The sequence below is a fragment of the Oryctolagus cuniculus genome, chromosome 19 (genome assembly GCF_964237555.1).
Source record: "Oryctolagus cuniculus chromosome 19, mOryCun1.1, whole genome shotgun sequence".
NCBI classification, from domain to species: domain Eukaryota; kingdom Metazoa; phylum Chordata; class Mammalia; order Lagomorpha; family Leporidae; genus Oryctolagus; species Oryctolagus cuniculus.
Window position 1 is genome coordinate 62,166,311 of NC_091450.1, and position 19,747 is coordinate 62,186,057.

Here is a 19,747-nt window from a genome sequence, read left to right on the forward strand (position 1 = left end):
CCTCCTGCTCATGTTTTTTGCTTTTATTTTTCTTGTCACCTGGAAAGCCCTTTTCTGCCACTGTAGAGGCTCTGTCCTTTCTTTAAGAGCTGTGGTACACCTGATCTGCTCATGAAAGCTTTTCATGATTCCCCAGTTGTATGTGCCCTTTTCTTCTTTGATGACCAATGGATGTTTGCATCTCTCTTCAGTCACAAATCAGTACTTTGATGTTACTAGATATTTATGAACTTATTTTTATTCTTGTTCATGATTTGCCCTCCTGTACCACCCCCGCTTCCCATACCCCCAACACCCCACCTTCCACCCAACACAAGCCCACTACTTCCATAAGCTACTTAATTAAGTCACATGGTATATTATTTACTCATCAGTTTCCTAGTGAGGAACAGAATACCTCCCACTGCAAATATTCAATAAACACGGGTTGAGTGGAAGTCACATGGTAAGTAACATGTTGACAATGGCGAATTGTGGAAGACATGGGGATGAATCCTAGAGGAGATCAGCCCAGGGAGCAGTTGCCATGCTTAAGGAAAGAGTACAAGGAAACAAAGATGGGGAAGCCCAGGAGCAGCGGATGCTTGGGGGACTCGAGGAGTTGTGAGAGCCCTGCCCAGAGCCCAGGGCGGTTGTGCCTTAGTGAGTGAATGACCTGGCTGCCCACACTTGGGCAATGCCTCATCACCAGCTAGGCCTTGCTGCTGCCTTTTTATACCTCTGCTGGCAAGGGGGTGCCCGAGGAAAAGGGAATTCCCTTGGTAAGTAGACTGCAGACCCAAAGCTTCCCACTTCCCGTGAGTGACTCATCACTTTGAGAGGTTCTTAACAAAGGACCCTTGATTGGGGTCCCAGAGTACCAGGGAATTAATGCAGGAGCACTTTCCTGCATCTCAGTTCAGAGAAACTTTTTTCCAAACTCATTTCTATTTCTGGCAGTAATTTTTCAGTTTGGGAACTGTAGTTCCAGGCAAAATAAACTATTGTCTCAGGTCTGTATTTTTCCTGAAAAACCATGGCATTTCTATGGAATGTGGAGACAATTTTATGTAAGACTTTGAGAGTGACAATGAAGGACCCAGATCAGTTCTCTGGCCTGACCTGCCTGCCTCTGTCCCAGTAAGGATGATGCAGCTTCCAAAAAAAAGGGGCACAATCCCTCCTGCAAAGGCTGGTGATGTGATTTCTCCTTCTTTCTCCAATTATTGTCCCTGTGTAGCTGGCTCCATTTTAAACAAAGCGATCCCCACATCTGGAGTGCATGGCTCAAACTTGTCTTTTTATTCAACTAAAGAATGCTAATAAAGCTTTCTTTTCAAAGTAGCTGTTTTTAATATGAATACTCATTAGTTATGCAGTTAATAATAATTCAGAGAAGCAAGTATTACACTAAGTCCTAATGGCTTCTTAAATATTACAATCATATTGATATATAAATATAATGCTATTATGACATAATTAATATTAATTTTTAAAATAAATAGTGGACATCATTAAGGAAGGATTTGAATGCCACAGGAGTATCTCTAGCCTGATGCAATCAACAAAGTAATAGTCATAATTTTGAAGACTAGATTCCCTTACTTCAACAAGTGAGTAAAAGACATTCTTCTGATATTATTCTGCTTCCATTAGTTGAGTTTGTCTTATGAGCCCTTCAAAACAGTTTGTAAAATGATAAGTTCAAAAATAAAAGAATTCTGAAGTCATTTCTTTATAAGATGAGCTAATGCACTCATGGTAATCCTAGGAAAATTGATTATTTTCTTGAAGTTGATTAAAATTTAAAAGTCTTATGTTGTATTAAATGGTTATCTCTTAAATTGAGAAATTTACATTCTAGACATTTTGGGAAAGTAATGAAATTTTTCATAACTTGTTGTTGGCTCCTACAGTTAGAAAGTTCCGCTAATATGTAAGGACTGTTCACAGAAGCTTTAGTTTCCTGTTCCATAAAATTGAGCTTCCTCTCTTTACCTTTTGGAACCTAGAATATGATCCTTGAGGATTTTCATGAATATGTAAGATTGCTAAGGAAAGGAAATAGTGTAACATGAGAAGACAAAACAATAGTACCATCAAAGTAGACCCTTGCCTTTTGAGCTTAGCTGTAGAATTTACTAAAATCTGTTTATGGCCTGCATGTCTGGACTATCTTACCATTTAATTTTTTTTTTTTAATTTTTGACAGGCAGAGTTAGAAAGTGAGAGAGAGAGAGAGAGACAGAGAGAAAGGTCTAACTTCCGTTGGTTCATCCCCCCAAATGGCTGTTCCGGCTGGCACACTGTGCTGATCCAAAGCCAGGAGCCAGGTGCCTCCTCCTGGTCTCCTATGCAGGTGCAGGGTCCAAGCACTTGGGCCATCCTCCACTGCCTTCCCGGGCCACAGCAGAGAGCTGGACTGGAAGAGGACTAGAAAGCGGTGCCCCAACTGGGACTAGAACCTGGGGTGCCGGCACCACAGGAGGAGGATTAGCCTAGTGAGCCATGGTGCCAGCCTTACCATTAATCTTTAAAGTACAGGATGTCTTTGAGACACTGTCCTGATGAGCTCATGAGGCAAACTTACATTATAGGTAAATATTATCATTGAGAATGTTCTTCCAACACCCACTCTGTGTATGTTTGAGTGTTAAAGATTTATGAGAATTGCATGATTATTCATTTTTCTGAACAGAAATCTGTGTTTCTCCTAATTTGGAAAAAAAACTTTTTTCTTAGAACAAATTAAATACCTATATTAAGGCTTTCCCCTGAAATATTGAATTTTATTTGTGAATATTAAAGTGTAAGCTTTACCTATGATTTATTTATTGTGATAAATACATATGCTATATTTATTTTTCAATGCATATGCATTTAAACCCAGTGGATATGTGGATAATACTATATAAGAATTTCATTTAATGTGGCAAATACATTTTGAAGTAAGCACTTGAACACAGTGAATATAGTAATTGAGAATAATGGAATATAAAGAGAAAACACCATTGAAATAAATTACTACCTTCAAAAGGAAGGATGGACACAGATTGGCTAACTCGTTCATCATTTTTTCATATTCTGGACTTTAGTTGTATGTCAGTGTGATTTTTTTAAGTGAAAAATCCTGGCAACCTTGCCAAATTTGTTATTAGATATAATTTTGAATTATACAACTCTTCATTATAAAACCTTATCATGTTCCATGCAGTACTCTTTTTTCATGTGACATTGTTTTATAGCTAAGTATATAACAGAGCTCTTTCAAAATAAAGGCATTAAAATATAATCAAGTAAGGAACAGTATCTCTAACACTCCAGGCCTTCACTGCCATGAACTTTACCAAGTTTGACATACCTCCTCACACTTAAGTCTTCTGTGTTGTAGAGGAGCCTCTCCCTCAATTGAGGGATAGTATATTCCAGAGTAGAAGGAGTTGGTTGTGTAAGTATATGAGAGAGATGCGAATAGAGAACGGATGTCACTTAATCTAATATAAGAGTTGGAATAAAGTACAACCGTGTTGTGAAAATATGTTTTCAATATGCCATAGACACTTCTCAGATGACATTCCATATTTATTTATGGGACAGCTTGTAAAGTGATTGCCTGGATATTATCACATTTGGCCATTTAAGGAATCTATGAAGCTGGCAATATATAGAAAATAGAGGGATTACAACTGTTAGGTAGCAAACAAAATGACAAGGCTGTTGCCATTTTCATTCCCATAGCTATCACCACACAATAGAGCTGCAGGGCAGATTAATTATGCTGTGTGGCTACTAACAGGGAGTTTAATCATAAAAACATTCTTATTCATGTTTAGTGTTTTGCAGTAGGGAAGATTCCCCTTGATATTGTAATTAATATTAGGTATAAAGTAGGAAAACTTATCTTTAGGAATGCCACAGTACATGCGTAGAAACACACAAAACTTGACTACTCAAAAATACCCATGCACACTACCCAGAAGACAAGATGTGTTTGTGTATTCCTGTGGCAACTTCCCTTCTGTTCACCCCATGTAAGACAGCTCTTTTCTAGAGAGCAGGTACTTGTACGCTTCAGCTACATTGTACAGTGCTTCAAAGTGTGGTCAAGTGAGATTTGAGCAAGGCTTCTTTTGAGTTGAGTCTTGCCAATTTGGATTCTCTATTACTTCCAAAGCTGAGTTGCCAATCCCTTAAGTAACACCAGTGTAGAATTATTATAAATGATTCCAATATCTATCCTGAAAGAAACATGTTCTTACAATCAGGAGAAATGTGTAGTTTCTTCCCACTGGTGTGAAACCATTTCTCTACTTTTACATTCTAATATTGAGATCTCAAAGGGAAGTTCTTTGTGCTATAATTTTTTCTATGCTTTGGGATGGACATATCTATTATTTAATTTAAAGAACAAAACATTTGGATGTGGTGATCATTGCTGGATATCCCAATAATCTATGAGTAGCAATTGTTAATGCATGTACACTTGTGTTACATATGATTGAAAAGAAATATATTTCACTATGTACAACAGTGCTGAGGATTTTCTTTGTATACCATGGCTTCAGCAGAGCAATTTATATATTTCAATGGGTTCTTTGTCAGATCAACACAGCAAGAAATATAAATAATGAATCAGAAAAATGTTCTGAGCATTACAGTTGAACTTTAGAATACCACTCTATGTGGAGGGTGGGACTTATGCCCCAAGATGGAGACCCACCATGGGAACTTCCACCCTCATAGTAAGATGGGCAACAGACTCCACCCCAAGGTGGTGGCCCCCATGACCAACCACATACTACATGGCTGATTAATAGAGCAATGTATATTAAATCATATTTTATTATATTAGCTTGCTACTTTCACCTCTGAGCTGGATTTTATTATGTTAGTTTGTTGTTTTCACCTCTGAATGAGATTTTACAATGTTATTTCCTTATTTTTCTCTCTGAGTGTGATTTTATACATTAAGCTCTATAATAGGTATAGTACTGAGATGTCACATTAAGTGTTAAGGTAGATGATCAGAGATATAACTGGGCCAAAGCTTAGCCGTATTTACCTCCTGTCTCCCCAGGTTACAAGGTGATTTTAAAAGAATTTATTTATTTATTTGACAGGTAGAGTTACAAACAGTGAGAGAGTCAGACAGAATGGTCTTCCATCCAATGGTTCACCTCCCAAATGGCCACAACAGCTGGAGCTACACTGATCCAAAGCCAGGAGTCAGGTGCCTCCTCCTGGTCTCCCATGCAGTGCAAGGGCCCAAGCACCTGGGCCATCCTCCATTGCTTTTTCTGGGCCACAGCAGAGAGCTGGACTGGAAGAGGAGCAACCAGGACTAGACCTGGTGTCCATATGGGATGCTGGCTCCGCAGGCAAAGGATTAGCCTAGTGCACCACAGCGCTGGCCCCACAAGGTGATTTAGCTATGGATAGTTCTACATCTGCTCCTTTGGAGACTCCATGACAGATCTACACTTAATAATTGGGAGGCCCTTCGACTAGAAGGATTAAGAAATTATAGCTAATACAATGTATCCATGTAATATGCTTAAGAATAAAATAATTAAGCTCATGAAGACCTGTGTCTGTTTTTATTTTCTCAGGTCCTACAGAGACTGTAAAGCTGTATAGCTCTGCATACATTCCTACAGACTTACTTCTAAGGGTACAGTTTAAAACTTGATATGGGATCGCAAATCCCCTCGGGCTAGATGGTAATGCTAACATCTTAAGTTTTAAAGTGATCCTGTCTATAGGATTAAGTATTAACTTCTAATAGTAAATAAAATTAAAGAGGAGTGAATGCTCCAATATGGGAGGGAGTCCTTACAGCAGACTCATAGAGTGGCAATCTCCTTAAGTAACACTCAGTGACCTCAGAATCACCCCTGAAGGCATTCTGGTCTGGCTAGAAAGCCCACAAGAGCATTTCAGGCATGGAAATCCAGGGCACTCGTGGAAAAAGTGTCCCTATGTGGAGAACCTCTCTGGGTGAGAACCCAGTGGAAAGGAGTGGTCATCAAAGTAGAATGTACTTTTCTCCCGAGGGAGGAGAGGACTTCCACTTTGCTTATGGCCTTGTCTGAATACTGATGGAGTTTGTGAAACTCAAAAGGCTTCCATGGCCTAGGCAGCTTATGTCAAGAGCCTCGGGTGATCACTGATGTCACACATAAGAGTGTTAATTGTTAAATTAACAACAGGAATCACTGTGTACTAACTTCCCATGTAGGACCTCTGTTCTCAAAAGAGCTACAGTATTAACATTAATGGTAAAACTTAACTCCAAAAATTTACTTTGTGCTATTGTGTGATATTATGCATCATAAGTTCTAGTTGTGGCTAAGTGTCAAGCTCCAATGCCTGTATTCTTAGGTATTTATTTAAAGTTTATTAAGTGCCTCAAATGTAAAATCTTGGATACATGTCTTTCTGTGAAATTTCTGTCTCATATGTTTTAACATAGGGTCAGCTATTTAAAGGCAGCTGAGGAGATTTCTGAGAATGACAAAATTCTGTGGAATTTGGATTCCAAGATTTGAATTCCAAGCTTTTGTATACAGCTTTAAAGAGGCCCTGATGCAGACTCTGTACTGAAAAGTGTAGCTACAAAAGTTGTTATGGATTCCAGGATTTGGATTCTAAGCCTTGTGTTTGCTTAAAAAGCCTCTGACATAGACACAATGTGCTGGGCATGGGAGCTACAAAAGCTGTTCCAAGGAATCAAGGCGTTTTTAACAAAAACTCCAACATTAACAATTCCTGAGCAAACCATTCATAAGAAGATTCTCTTCAGATCAGTTTCAGCTTAAATGAAAGGGATCTTACCAGGTGATATTGAGCATGACTACCTCCATTAAATTAGGATTAAACTTCTGCCTCTTACATATTCACAGGTGAATGCGAAAGACATGCCTGATTATTCCTGTAAGCCAATCAGAGACCTTAGTACCTCTTCAAAGCAATAAGATAAGTAAAGTTTTGCCTTTGTCACATCAAGACTCCTGTACCTTAAGGCAAAAATGCTGTACCTGCATTTCTTCATTATCTCTGGGAACTGTTATTGAGAATAAAGCTACCTAATGAGTTATTCTATTATAATTCTCTATACTCAAGCTAAATGGGTTATAATCTACATAAGGGTAACTTATCAATACCCACTCTCTGGGAATCTGAAAAATATGTTGTTTTCATCTTAAGGGGCACCCCACTTATAATTTTTGTTCCAGTTTTGTTTATGCTAGTCAGCAAACTTTTATGTTTCAGAACTCAACTTCTGGGAGTAACTGACCATGCAGGGGACACAGACATTGGCAATGACCAAGACTGCTCCCACTCACAAAACGAATTTGTTAGATAGGCTATGCGGAGAATTCCAGACCCATAGGCAGAGCCTGCACTATGCCCCCATAAGCAGGAAGCATTTACAGAAGAGATAATTCTACACCTATCAACTTCCCTTAGGATTAAGGGATGAAGTCTCTGAGGGGGAAATGAAGTAGACAGGCATACAGGTTAAAATTGATTAGGCTTGTGAGCTGGAAGACCATGCCTTTGCCACACCCCTGTGTGACCTCATGCCCCTACCTGGCCACATCTGAGCACCCACTGGCCAATCAGGTTAATTAGCCACTCTCCTTTGATAATGGATTAAAAATCTGTGACATAGTGTGTCTATCCCCCCTTTTATTCCTTTTTGTCACCGTGGCCTCTTGCCAGTGGGGGGCTGGCTGTAGCCCTGTGCCTTCAGGGTGTTAGGGTCAGAAAAAGCCCACTGCCCGAGGAACGACTCCAAGAGACTTTTCTCTCATGCAACCAGCAAAGGGTTAAAGATTTATTGATCCAACATGTTGGGGCTCTCTGAACATACAAGGACAGAGGAGCCCCGAGGAACTACAGCATAGGGTTTATAAAGGCAAAAACCGCAAAATCGGGAGGGGGGAGAGAATACACGGTTGCTAAGCGGTTGCTAATATCTTACAATCAGCAATTATGATCTTAAGACATAGACAAATCACATCTTCATTATTAGCTCAGGTAACCCAGGTGCAACCTTTTTATTTTTAAGCTTGAGCAATCATGCTAGGGGGTTTTTGTGCGTTGCCAAGGGTGATGTAGTGCACTGCTATTGTCTGACTATTTGAGATCATAGTTTCAGACCAGTCTCACGGTGTGTGGGGGGGTGCTTTCCCAGAATGGAGTGTCAAGTGCTCCAAAATGGAGTCCCTACTGTCAAGGTACTACTTCACTCTGTTTTATTTTCACAGCTGCACCAGGAAGGTTTAAACCTGTAAGCTTAAGCTTAACTTTTTACACCCGCACATATACAATTTTAACTCTTCACAGGGCACATGGCCTTCGGGCCAAGCTGCCCTATGCTTCCTGGCCTGGATGCTCTTCCACGTGGCTGGTTCCTGGTACTTGGTGTGAATGCAGATCTATCTCTCTCCTAGAAATAAAGCCCTCACTCTCCTATGCATCTTTCACACTAAATAAAAGCTTAAAATGTAAAAAAAAATAGAATACCACTCTAAATACTAGTGTCTGATCATTAACATCACTTGTGAAAGAAGTAACCCTATCCTCTTAGACTCATCAAACTTCTCTCTTAACGTGTTCTCACTATCCAACATTGTATGACAGCTTTTGAACACCAGGATTTCATTTTTTTTGAAACAGTAAAGTGTTGCAGTCTTGAGTGTGCTGGAACAGGTTAATAGGGGCTTCAGGTAGCCAGTTGTTAAATTTTCTGGAAGTTCAAGAGCTGTTTGATGTCATCTTAGCTTTCAGCTTTGAAATTCCCTGTGTGCAGGGAACATGTTTCATGGAACGTGGCCAATTGTACAAGTCAGAGCAATTTCCCCATTCTGCACCACACAAATTAGTTTTAAATAAAGAGGATTCTGAAATTTCTTTAGTGAGTGATGATCAAAATTCTAGAAGTGTTTTTATGTATGTACCAAAAAACTTGCATACATTTGACTACATTCATCTGTGACAAATGATGATTCAATTTAAAACATTTAAAATATTTAAACTATAAATCTGAGAGGATTTCAAAGGGTTCATGGAAAATGGAATTAAAGTGTAATTTTATTTTGGGGTACAAAAGATTTGGAGCTATGCATGTTGGAAATCTTTAAAGTTCATGAAAATTGCATATTATTTAAAAAGTGTATATAGTTTTTATTTTATTTATTTATTTATTTATTTTGACAGGCAGAGTGGACAGTGAGAGAGAGAGACAGAGAGAAAGGTCTTTCTTTTGCCGTTGATTCACCCTCCAATGGCCACCGTGGCTGGCACGCTGTGGCCGGTGCACTGCACTGATCCGATGGCAGGAGCCAGGTACTTCTGGTCTCCCATGGGGTGCAGGGCCCAAGTACTTGGGCCATCCTCCACTGCACTCCCTGGACACAGCAGAAAGCTGGCCTGGAAGAGGGGCAACTGGAACAGAATCCGGCGCCCTGACTGGGACTAGAACCCGGTGTGCCGGCGCCGCAAGGCGGAGGATTAGCCTACTGAGCCGCGGCGCCGGCCAAAAGTGTATATAGTTTTAAAAGTTCTTCACACTGACATAAACTTATCTTTTTAAAAAACATTTATTTGAGAGGTAGAGGTGTTTATATCAATATATTTAAATTACACTAGGTAGCAATGACAAACATTCAAGTTTATTTTGTATACAATGATTAACAACAAAATTTCTTTTCATATTTCTCTATAGCTAAGGCTGCTCAGAAAGATATTTTAAATATAGTGAGTTTCAAATGTAGGCTTACTTTCTTCAGATTAGGAAGTTATCATGCATTTAAAATAAATGCTACTGAACATAAATTACAAAGAAAGAGTACTTTTTCAGATTATACTTTTACTTTTTTTTTAAAGATTTATACATTTACTTGAGAAGCAGAGTTACAGAGAGAGAGGTCTTCCATTGCTGGTTCACTCCCCAAATGCCTGTAATGGCTGGAGATGGGCAGATCCGAAGCCAGGAGCTTCTTCCAGGTCTCCCATGCAAGTGCAGAGGCCCAAGCACTTGGGCCATCTTCTGCTGCCTTCCCAGGCCACAGAGAGCTTGATTGGAAGTGGAGCAGCTGGGATATGAACTGGTGTTTTGGGATGCTGGTGCTGCAGAAGGAGACTGTGTCACAACCCCACAAACTTATCTTTTAATTTCATTCTCCCTGAATTATTTGCACACATACATAAAATATATATAAACATTTTTTAGTTTGACTTACTTTGAAAGTAGATGACAATGTCATTAAATTATATTTAAAAACTGACATGCTTCAGTTTGAGGCGTTTTTAGTAACAGAGCTATAAAAAGATATTATGAGAGAAATAAAAGCACTCAGACCTGCTAAAACACTTTTATTTCTTAAAAAGCAAGCATACTTAACCCTAACTGATGGGCCAAAGGAATTGTGAGCACAGCCAAGTTTTTAAAAATATGTATTAGTAGAAAGAGCATCACCTCATTTATAAAATGAATTTTATTTTTTAAGAAAAGAAAGATGCATTTTACTAAATGCTACATGTCAAGTGACAGTGAAGTGATTTAAGTGGAATTAAAATACCAGTAAATGTGTCAGTAAAAATTTCAGTTGAGGGGCCAGCATTTTGGTGCGATAGGTTAGGCTGCCACCTGCAAAGCCTGCATTCCATTTGAAGCCCAGTTTGAGTCATGGCTGCTCTTCTTCCAGTCCAGCTCCCTGCTAATGTGCCTTAGAAAATAGCAAAAGACAGCCCAAGTCCTTGGGTCCTGCCTGCTCCCCACATGGGAAGCTTGGATGGAGTTCCAGGCTCTTAGCTTTGGTCTGGCCCAACCATTGAGGGGAGTGAACCATTTCCTGAGTGAATCAGCAGATGGAAGATGTCTTTTTCCTTATCTTTCCCTCTCTCTATGTCACTCTACCTTTCAAAAAAACTAAGGTAAATCCTTAAAAATTGTTTTCAGTTAATTAAATCTCACTCATGGTACATTTTATTTGATATTGTCAATAGTAAGTGTTATTACTAAACTTATTTTCTCTCTCCCACATCTGTACTTTAAATTCTCTCAATTTTCTGCTTGCAACAATCATGCATGGATTCTATAGATTAGGAATCTGAACTTGAAAAGAGAATTGGCTTAGAAGACCATGGAAGCGGCAAATTGCAATGATTTTCAACTCAAGTCTTCAGGTGTCAAACCTTCTGCAATTTTCCCCAAGTCATTCTTCTTTTCTGAATCTGTAAATGTTTTAAGCAAAAATATGCCCATTACAAACTGATTTTAACCAGAGTTCTGGTTAATCAGTGCAAAACTTTAAAAGCATGTGCGGCTACTAAGATTTATTTTCTACTCTGACAGTTATTGCCATATGAAACAAATGATGTGCTTCACTCGTGTTTCTGTGTGCTGTGTGTATGCAAGGGTAGGGATGCTGGTAAATAACATTTAGGAACAAATCATGTCCCTTTTTGAGAGTGCCAGCTTACATGTTAAGTACAAGAAAAATATACAATCCCAGTTCATTTCCCCCCTCAGTGTAATGAAATGCTATCTTCTATCTAGTATATAATTCTAAAAACTTATCAAATATTTCAAAAGTTATGAGCCATGATATATGACATATGAAAAAATCAAAGTATAGGTTTGGATGGAGTGCCTTGATCCAATACACAATCAGTACCCTTGGATTATCTGCAAGGTGAAATCTTCAGATTCACATAAACTTACTTACATTCACATAAACTTACTCATATGCCATTTGGGAGAAATTAGAAGTAGGTGTAGAAATTTTTTTGTATCTAATCTAAAATTTGGCTTTTAAAAATATATCAGATTTCAGTTAAAGCTACTGTCCTAGAAAATTTGTTTACCATAATATTCAGTTTAGTCTCTGAAATGCATACATAATAACAGAATTAAAATTCCTGTTTAAAATTTTTATTTATTTGTTTATTTGAAAGGTAAAGAGAAAGAGACTTACCATTTGTTGATACACTTACAAATGCCTACAGTAGCCATGGCTGGATCAAACCAAATTCTCAAGTTAGGAATTTAAACTCCATCTCCCATGTAGGAGACAGGGCCCCAAGCACATGGGACTGCCTCCCAGCATAGGAGTCAGAAGAAGCTGAAATTGGAGGCAGCGCCAGGTCTTGAACTCAAGCCCTCCAATATGCAATGTGGGTGTCCCAAGCAGCTTCTTAACTGCTTAACAAAATACCCACTTCATGGTATTATCATTGCTATTTCCCATAAATTGATTTAGCAAAGAAAAAGGTTATGTATCCCAAAGTATTAACCCTTAACGCATGATAGCTTGATAGTACCCCAAGGACTACTATTTATAATTATTTATGGTTAATTTTAGGTGACTTGTATCCAAAACTTGATTGTAAGGTACTTCTAGGTAGGTAGTATATCATATTTATCTGTGTATTTTATAGTACATTGTACAGCAAACTACTCGTGATTGTCACATGTCACATACGTCACATATCACACTTTCACCATAGGGTACATGCTATGTGTACACATTTCTAAAAGGGACTATAGTATCAAATGGTATTTAAAAGATACTTTATTTTTGAGTTTCCTATTTCAGCAAGATAGTCAATTCCCCATTCCCACTTTTCCACACACATAAGCCAATCCTATACTCACTGCCTTTCATAGCCTCTTTTGTTCAAGAAATGCACTAGGATCAGTGCCTCTGACCTCACCTTCTCCTTCCTCTTCTAGAAAGGCATTTATGCACCACATGAAAGCCTCTTCTGCTGTTATTCATAATCATTGCTACTGTATCCATTCTGCCTTCACCAGTCTTGTTACCAACCTTCTTTGCTTGTGTACTCTACACAGGCTAGGCCAGCAATTCTTCACATTTTACACTCAGAAATTTGTTGATGATAATTTCATTCCTCTCATAGGATCTCACATTCAGTATGTTTTTTTTTTTGATAAGCAGAGTTAGAGAGAGAGAGAGAGAGAGAGAATGGTCTTCTTTCCATTGGTTCACCCCCTAGATGGCTGCTATGGCCGGCACGCTGCACCTGTCTAAAGCCAGGAGCAAGGTACTTCCTCCTAGTCTCCCATGTAGGTCCAGGGCCCAAGGACTTGGGCCATCCTCCACTGCCTTCCCAGGCCACAGCAGAGAGCTGGACTGGAAGAGGAGCAACCAGGACAGAATCCAGCACCCCAACTGGGACTAGAACCTGGGGTGCTGGCACCCCAGGCAGAGGATTAGCCTAGTGAGCCACAGCGCTGGCCTCAGTATGTTTTCTAAGTAAATGTCACTTAATGTTTTCTTCTCTCTCTCTCTCCTCCCTCCTGCACACAGCCTCTCCCTACATAAAGTAATAGTAAGAATGATGAAGAAGACAATGGAGATATGATTTACACAGTTTGGGAAGAGGAAGCCTTTCTTTGTCATTTGCATGTTATTTTTCTCAAACATGTTTACATCAGAGCTTCCCTGTTATTTGAGGAAATCATTATGTTGCACAACAAATTGACTTTATTAGAGAGCACTGATTTTCTCTTTGGCTGATTTTACTTTTTTGGAAAGCAAGTACTACTTACTCAATGTGAACAGGATTCTATCTGTGAAGGGTATTTAAGCAGTGTCCTACAAATGGAACTTCTATGATTTTTGACTTCTCATATTGGGGAAGTCCTTTTAGAAAAGCAATCAGAAATGTGTTGCAGAAGATTCACCCAAAGACTATGATCTTTCTTGCCAGTGCGACTGCAATAGGGAATGATCACAAGGCATTTCTTTCCAGCAGCAGATGCAAGCAAACTGCTGTATAATACATGAGCTGGAAACTCAGGTTGTCTCAGATTTTAAGATTATTTTTATATCATTACTTTTATGTATTGTTTATTTTTATAATTTACAGTTTCTACTGTGAAGGCAAGTCAAATAAATAGGTAGATTATTGACTTTTAATCATCCAGAAATAAAAAAGAAATACCTGAGCTATTTGTTTCTCAAACCCTCCAAATGAAGAAAATTATACATCCTAGTAAATAATAAAGGCATAATATTTTAAAGAATGGGCTAAGGAATGTTTTTAGTAAATTTTGTCTTGATTAAAATCATTTAAGAGTACAAGTTATAGTATTTTGTATGTTCTAACATTTAGGCATGATGTGATTCTTCTTAGTAAATCCATGTATCTGTTTACTGGGACTCTTTAAAGGAGAGAAACACACACACACATCCTGACATACATACTCTCACACTCATACACATTCATATACACAGTCACCCATACTTACACACTTACACACACACCCTCACACACACACTCATATACATGCTCACCCATACTTACACAGTCACACACATATCACACGCATACTCTCACAGTCACACATACACACTCACTCATACACACACTCACCCATACACACACTCACTCATACTTAGTCACTCACACACAATTATACTATCTGATATTAGTTAATTGGGCAGACTAGGATTAGTTATATTTCATCAAACTTTCCAAAAAAACCTTTCAGAGGGAAAAAATTCATCTCTGGATGCCACTGGGCCTTGGAAATCATAGCTACACCTTCTGTTTCATTGTGGGCTGGCAGAAAATAACATACAGCTCCTTGTAGGAGCTCAGCTATTTTTCACTGTGAATTAGAACACACTTATCCATTGTGTGAATTCTTTTTTTTTTTTGACAGGCAGAGTGGACAGTGAGAGAGAGAGAGACAGAGAGAAAGGTCTTCCTTTGCTGTTGGTTCACCCTCCAATGGCCCCCATGGCTGGCATGCTGCAGCTGGTGCACCATGCTGATCCGATGGCAGGAGCCAGGTATTTCTCCTGGTCTCCCATGGGGTGCAGGGCCCAAGGACTTGGGCCATCCTCCACTGCACTCCCAGGCCACAGCAGAGAGCTGGCCTGGAAGAGGGGCAACTGGGACAGAATCTGGAACCCTGATCGGGACTAGAACCCGGTATGCTGGCCCCGCAAGGTGGAGGATTAGCCTAGTGAGCCGCGGCGCCGGCCCCATTGTGTGAATTCTAAACTTCTTACATTTTAGACTGAGCTCCATTTTAAGAACAAATTTTTCCTATTTTTTAAAAATATTTTCTAATTCTTCATTGTATTAAATGTATTATTTCCAAATACTAAGGCCTTAGGCTACAGTCCTCTCTTAAAGGTTAGAGTTTACAATTAATTATTGAATCCTACAATATGCGGGCATTTATCTAAATTATTTACTTAATTTAACCATCTTCACATGAATTCTGGGTTAAAGGTCAGGAAACGAAGGAAGTAGGGTTGAATAAGCAGGTGAGTGGCAGAGGTTGTGCTCTTAACATCAGATGAATGTGGCTTCTTGGGTAACCAAGAGTCTGCTTGTGTGTCTTAGTTATCATAGCAATACTTAAGTTATCATAAAAATACTTAGTATCATAATTAAATAGAGGTATTTTCTAATTCTTCTATTTTTAATTTCAAAGATTTATTTATTTATTTGAAAGGCAGAGCTATATAGAGAGGGAGAGAAACTAGAAAAAGGGTCTTCCATCCACAGGTTTAATCCTTGAATGGCCACAATGGCCAGGGCTGAGCCAGGCTGAATTAAGAAGCCTGATCTCCATCTGGGTCTCCCACATGGCGGCAGGGACCCAAGTTCTTGGCTCTACTGCTTTCCAACAAGCTCCCTGCTAATTCTATTGGGAAAGCAGAAGAATGCAGATGGAGTTCTTGACTCTTGGCTTTGGTTGACCCAGCCCAAGACCTTTGTGGTCATTTGGGGAGTGAACCAGTGGGTGGAGGATCTCTCTCTCTGTCTCTCCTTCTCTATCACTTGCTCTGCCTTTTAAATAAATAAATAATGCTTAAAAATGGAGAATCATTCTGTTCATACTTAGACCTCAAGCCTGTGTGTTAAGAACTTACTAAATTTCATATCTAAAATTGTTTTCTAGAGAGGATTTTGTCCATCTTATTATAATATCGTATGATGAGTGGTTATATACAGTTCATGTTTTGTAAGGAGAAAATTTGACACATCTCCAATTAGGTCATCAGTTGTTTGAAGGCAGATTGGAAAACCAAGGAATGTGTTGCCCATGATGGAGGTGAGAGTATTTTACTGCTTCTGCTCTCCATTTGTCCCAAGACTAGCACAGCACTTGGGAAAGCAGTAACTCAGCCATGATGAATACAGTAAATCACATGATTACATATATTTGAATGAATGAGTTGGTACTAATTTTTTTCAGATCCCAAGAAGGAAATTACAAGTCTGAAGTCAACAGCAAACCCTGGAAGGAAAGGACAGCATTTACCAAGAGCAAATCCAAGGACTAGAAGCAGAATTTGCCCATCACAACTATGTGACTAGACTGAGGAGATACAAGATAGCAGAGAATCTGGATCTCACCAAAAGACAGGTAAAGCTGGGCATTGCCAGGGATTGTTTTCATTGCTTTGGTTCAATAACCCTCTTGTACCATTTTTTAAATATCTGGACTCATTGTTCTTAATTATCAAAAGGAAGAAAGGTGTGCTATTTAATGATTAAGTATTTTTACCCAGCAAAATGAAAAAATCAAAAATCAGTGAGTGATTTTATGGGGGAAAAAACCCTACATTTATTGAGTTTAAAGAAGAATTCTGTGTTCTGCAATAACGTTCTTTCTGTATTTGTTGGTGGTGAGGAGGTGTGTGTGAAAATATTTATTTGACATAATGATGGAATGTGGTGAGGAATTTTGTATCCTTTCAAAATCTCCTATTTGGCATGTTAGAAAGTTGACAACCCCTGAGTAGTTTCCTGTATTGGTCAGAAAAGGGTATGTTATGTTGCGCTAACACATTAGCTTCCAAGCCTCAATGGCATGATACAAAAATGCTCATTTGCTCACTCTCCATACTGAGTCTCCTAAGTCCAGCTTCCAAATAAAAACTCCCAGCATGGTGGCTCTCTGGCATCTCCACACACAATGTCACTGGGAACCGTGGAAGGTGAGAAGTCATTGCGAGTTCATGCACTGGCCCTTGAATGCTTGCATGGCCATGACCCGCATTAATGTTTCAGGTTCAGAAATCGTCAAATGGTGCAACGTAAAGGAAATGATGGAATACAAGGGCACGTAGACCACTCATGAATATTTTTGTCCCATTACTCCAAATATTTTTGAAATTGTGCTGGTCTTGGTAATGCAAAATTCTGCTACTAACTCAGAGAACACTTTGGAATTATTAAAAATTTGCGGATCTCAAATAGTAAGACCTAAAGAGTACTATTACATTAATTTTGTATTAATTACTTCCTAGATCCCCTTCTTGAATTTTATTTGGATGACAAATGGTCTCCTCTTATGATGCTCCCAGCACACTCTTTGTAAGGGCTGTGACTTGCCCTGGGAGAATCTAGCCGACTTACGGTTACCAGTTGTTCAGCTTCAGATAAACATTCCTGAAAGTCAAATGCAAAGATCTTTATGGACAGTGCAGTTATTATTGGCACTTGGAGGGCTGGAGTCTCATTTCCTCTTTCACTGTACACACCTCCTCCGGGATCCCACTGGAACCAAGGAAATATCAACAGGGTGCAGACATACGAATGTATATCTTAGGCGAGCAAACTGTTCATCTAATTTCTTAAATCATCTTCTTTCCTCTGTTAATTTTACATCTCAACCCTGTTAGGTTACTTCTGGGTGGGGAAAATGCATAAGGAACACTTTCATGTGTTTTTATACATTGCCAGTTTGTGTTTTATTAATCATGACTAGTACTAACTTATGGAGCATAACATTTCCTTCCCTTGAACTTCACAAAGTTCCATCTATAAGTGTACAGCTTATGGCATGCAAGAAAGCCTGTTCCAAAATCTATATCATCAGACAATAGTTTCACTATGTTTTAATTTCTAAAAAATTGTTTACTTAAAAATTTATATACTTATTTGAGAGGCAGAGAGAAAGAGAGGGGGCATTTGTTTTATTGTTTTTTAATTTCTAAAAAATTATTATTTATTTACTTATTTGAGAGCAGAGAGTGAGAGAGAGAGGGGATACAACTATTGCTTGCTCATACCCCAAGTGCACATGATGATCCTCGGCTCGGGGCTGAAGCTGGGAGCCAAGAATCCAATCCAGGTCTCCCTTGTGAGTAGTAAGGAACTCGTTGACTGAGGCTACCACAGTGGCATCCCAGGATCTATGTTAGCAGGAAGCTGGAGCCAGGAGCTGAGCTGAACCCAGCATGGAATGCAACCAACCAACATCATAACTGCTAGACCAAAACCTATCCTGTGTTTTTCTCTTGTTTAATTATTTTTTAACTGGGAACAGGACAATAGGCAGGGGGAACCACAAATTTCTGTCATTATAGAGAGACAGTGAACTCCAGGAAAGCTAACTGTGTTTTATATAATACATGAAGGAAGATGGAAATTGGAGTTTGCTTCCAGTGTTCGTAATGATGGCTGTAATACTGAGCCTTCAGTGAAGAACAAAGTAGAAACTCTGTGTTTACTAACCTGGGGATCTTGGTTTTCCCCAGCTATCTAGGCATTCAACAGGTTTCACTTTTGTATGAGTGTAATTCCTTTTGAAAAGTAATTCTATAAGCCTAGTTTGAGAGGTTTTGAAGGTATTTGGATATTTTTTCTTTTTTTTCTTAAATGACTTAACACTATTGAAAAATAATGATATGTAAATATGATATATCTACATATGTACACATACATGCACACACAACTTTATTCACTTCTTTGAAGTCCCTTTTCAATGCCATGATCTTAAGCCAATGCTGTATAATAAACCACTCTACACATTGCTGGATCTTAATGGATACTGAGCTGTAATTCACTCACAATCTTGTGCATCAGATTTGGACTGGAATTACTTGGCCAGTTTTATTGCCAGCAGTACCTGCCTTCCTCATGAATCTGCACTTGGCTGATGGGTTGACTATGAGCTGACTGGGCCTCCACTAAAACAATGCATTTCTGTTGCGTGTGTTTCCATCTTCTACCAGGATAGGCTGGAATCCCAATCTTCAGGTGGTTGTAGAAGCATTTCCAGGAGCTCTGAGAGGGAAAGCTGCAACATGCAAGGTTTCTCAAGTCTTTGCTTGGATCATATTTGCTAATTTAGTTTCATTGTCCAGAGAAAGTCATACAATCAAACTCAGTGTGGACAGGAGAAGGAGATTATGTCATTGCCAGACATTCCTAGAATAATCTAAGCATGGCCTTGGTGGAAAAAACAAACAAACAGCAAAACACTTGAGTAATAATTGTGTTTTCAAAGAACTGAACAGTTGATATTATGCAGATTATATTTATTCCACAAATATTTAGGTGCAGTTTTGCAAGATAATATGAAAAGGAGATGAATGTGGGTGGAATGTAAATTCCCAATTAAAAGTAAGTCCTCAGGGTTCCTCAGAAAGAATTCAATTGTTATGCAAAACACTGATTAGAATTCTGAGATTTGCCATTCAGAATTGTGCTTTGTTAGGTAAGTAACAATCTTTTCAAGACACAACATGGAGATTAAAATTGCATGCTCTTTCTTTTCCTTAGAATTCTATATTATAATGCATATGAAAGAGTTCTTAGCATAAAGTACAAAAACCTAACCATCAACCACAGGAGGAAAATCTTTGATATACATGTCAACTAATTATTTTATAATACAAATATACATTGAGCCAGGTGTTAGATGTAAAATATTGTTACATTAAGCTAGAAAAGTAACTTCCTGAACACACAGAAGAGG

The 19,747-nt window shown here is 38.8% G+C and overlaps 1 long non-coding RNA gene across 3 annotated transcripts in view; it reads left to right on the forward strand.

The window, feature by feature from the left end:
- Positions 1-19,747, forward strand: part of LOC103345821 (nuclear factor 1 C-type) — a 108,997-nt gene that overhangs the window by 76,220 nt on the left and 13,030 nt on the right. For 2 of the 3 annotated variants that reach the window (XR_011384596.1, XR_011384598.1), the window contains 2 exons: positions 5,589-5,650; positions 6,882-16,405. This is a non-coding gene — a long non-coding RNA (nuclear factor 1 C-type). Of the gene's footprint in view, positions 1-5,588; positions 6,859-6,881; positions 16,406-19,747 lie in introns of those variants that run through there. The other variant, XR_011384599.1, reaches the window with a different exon arrangement.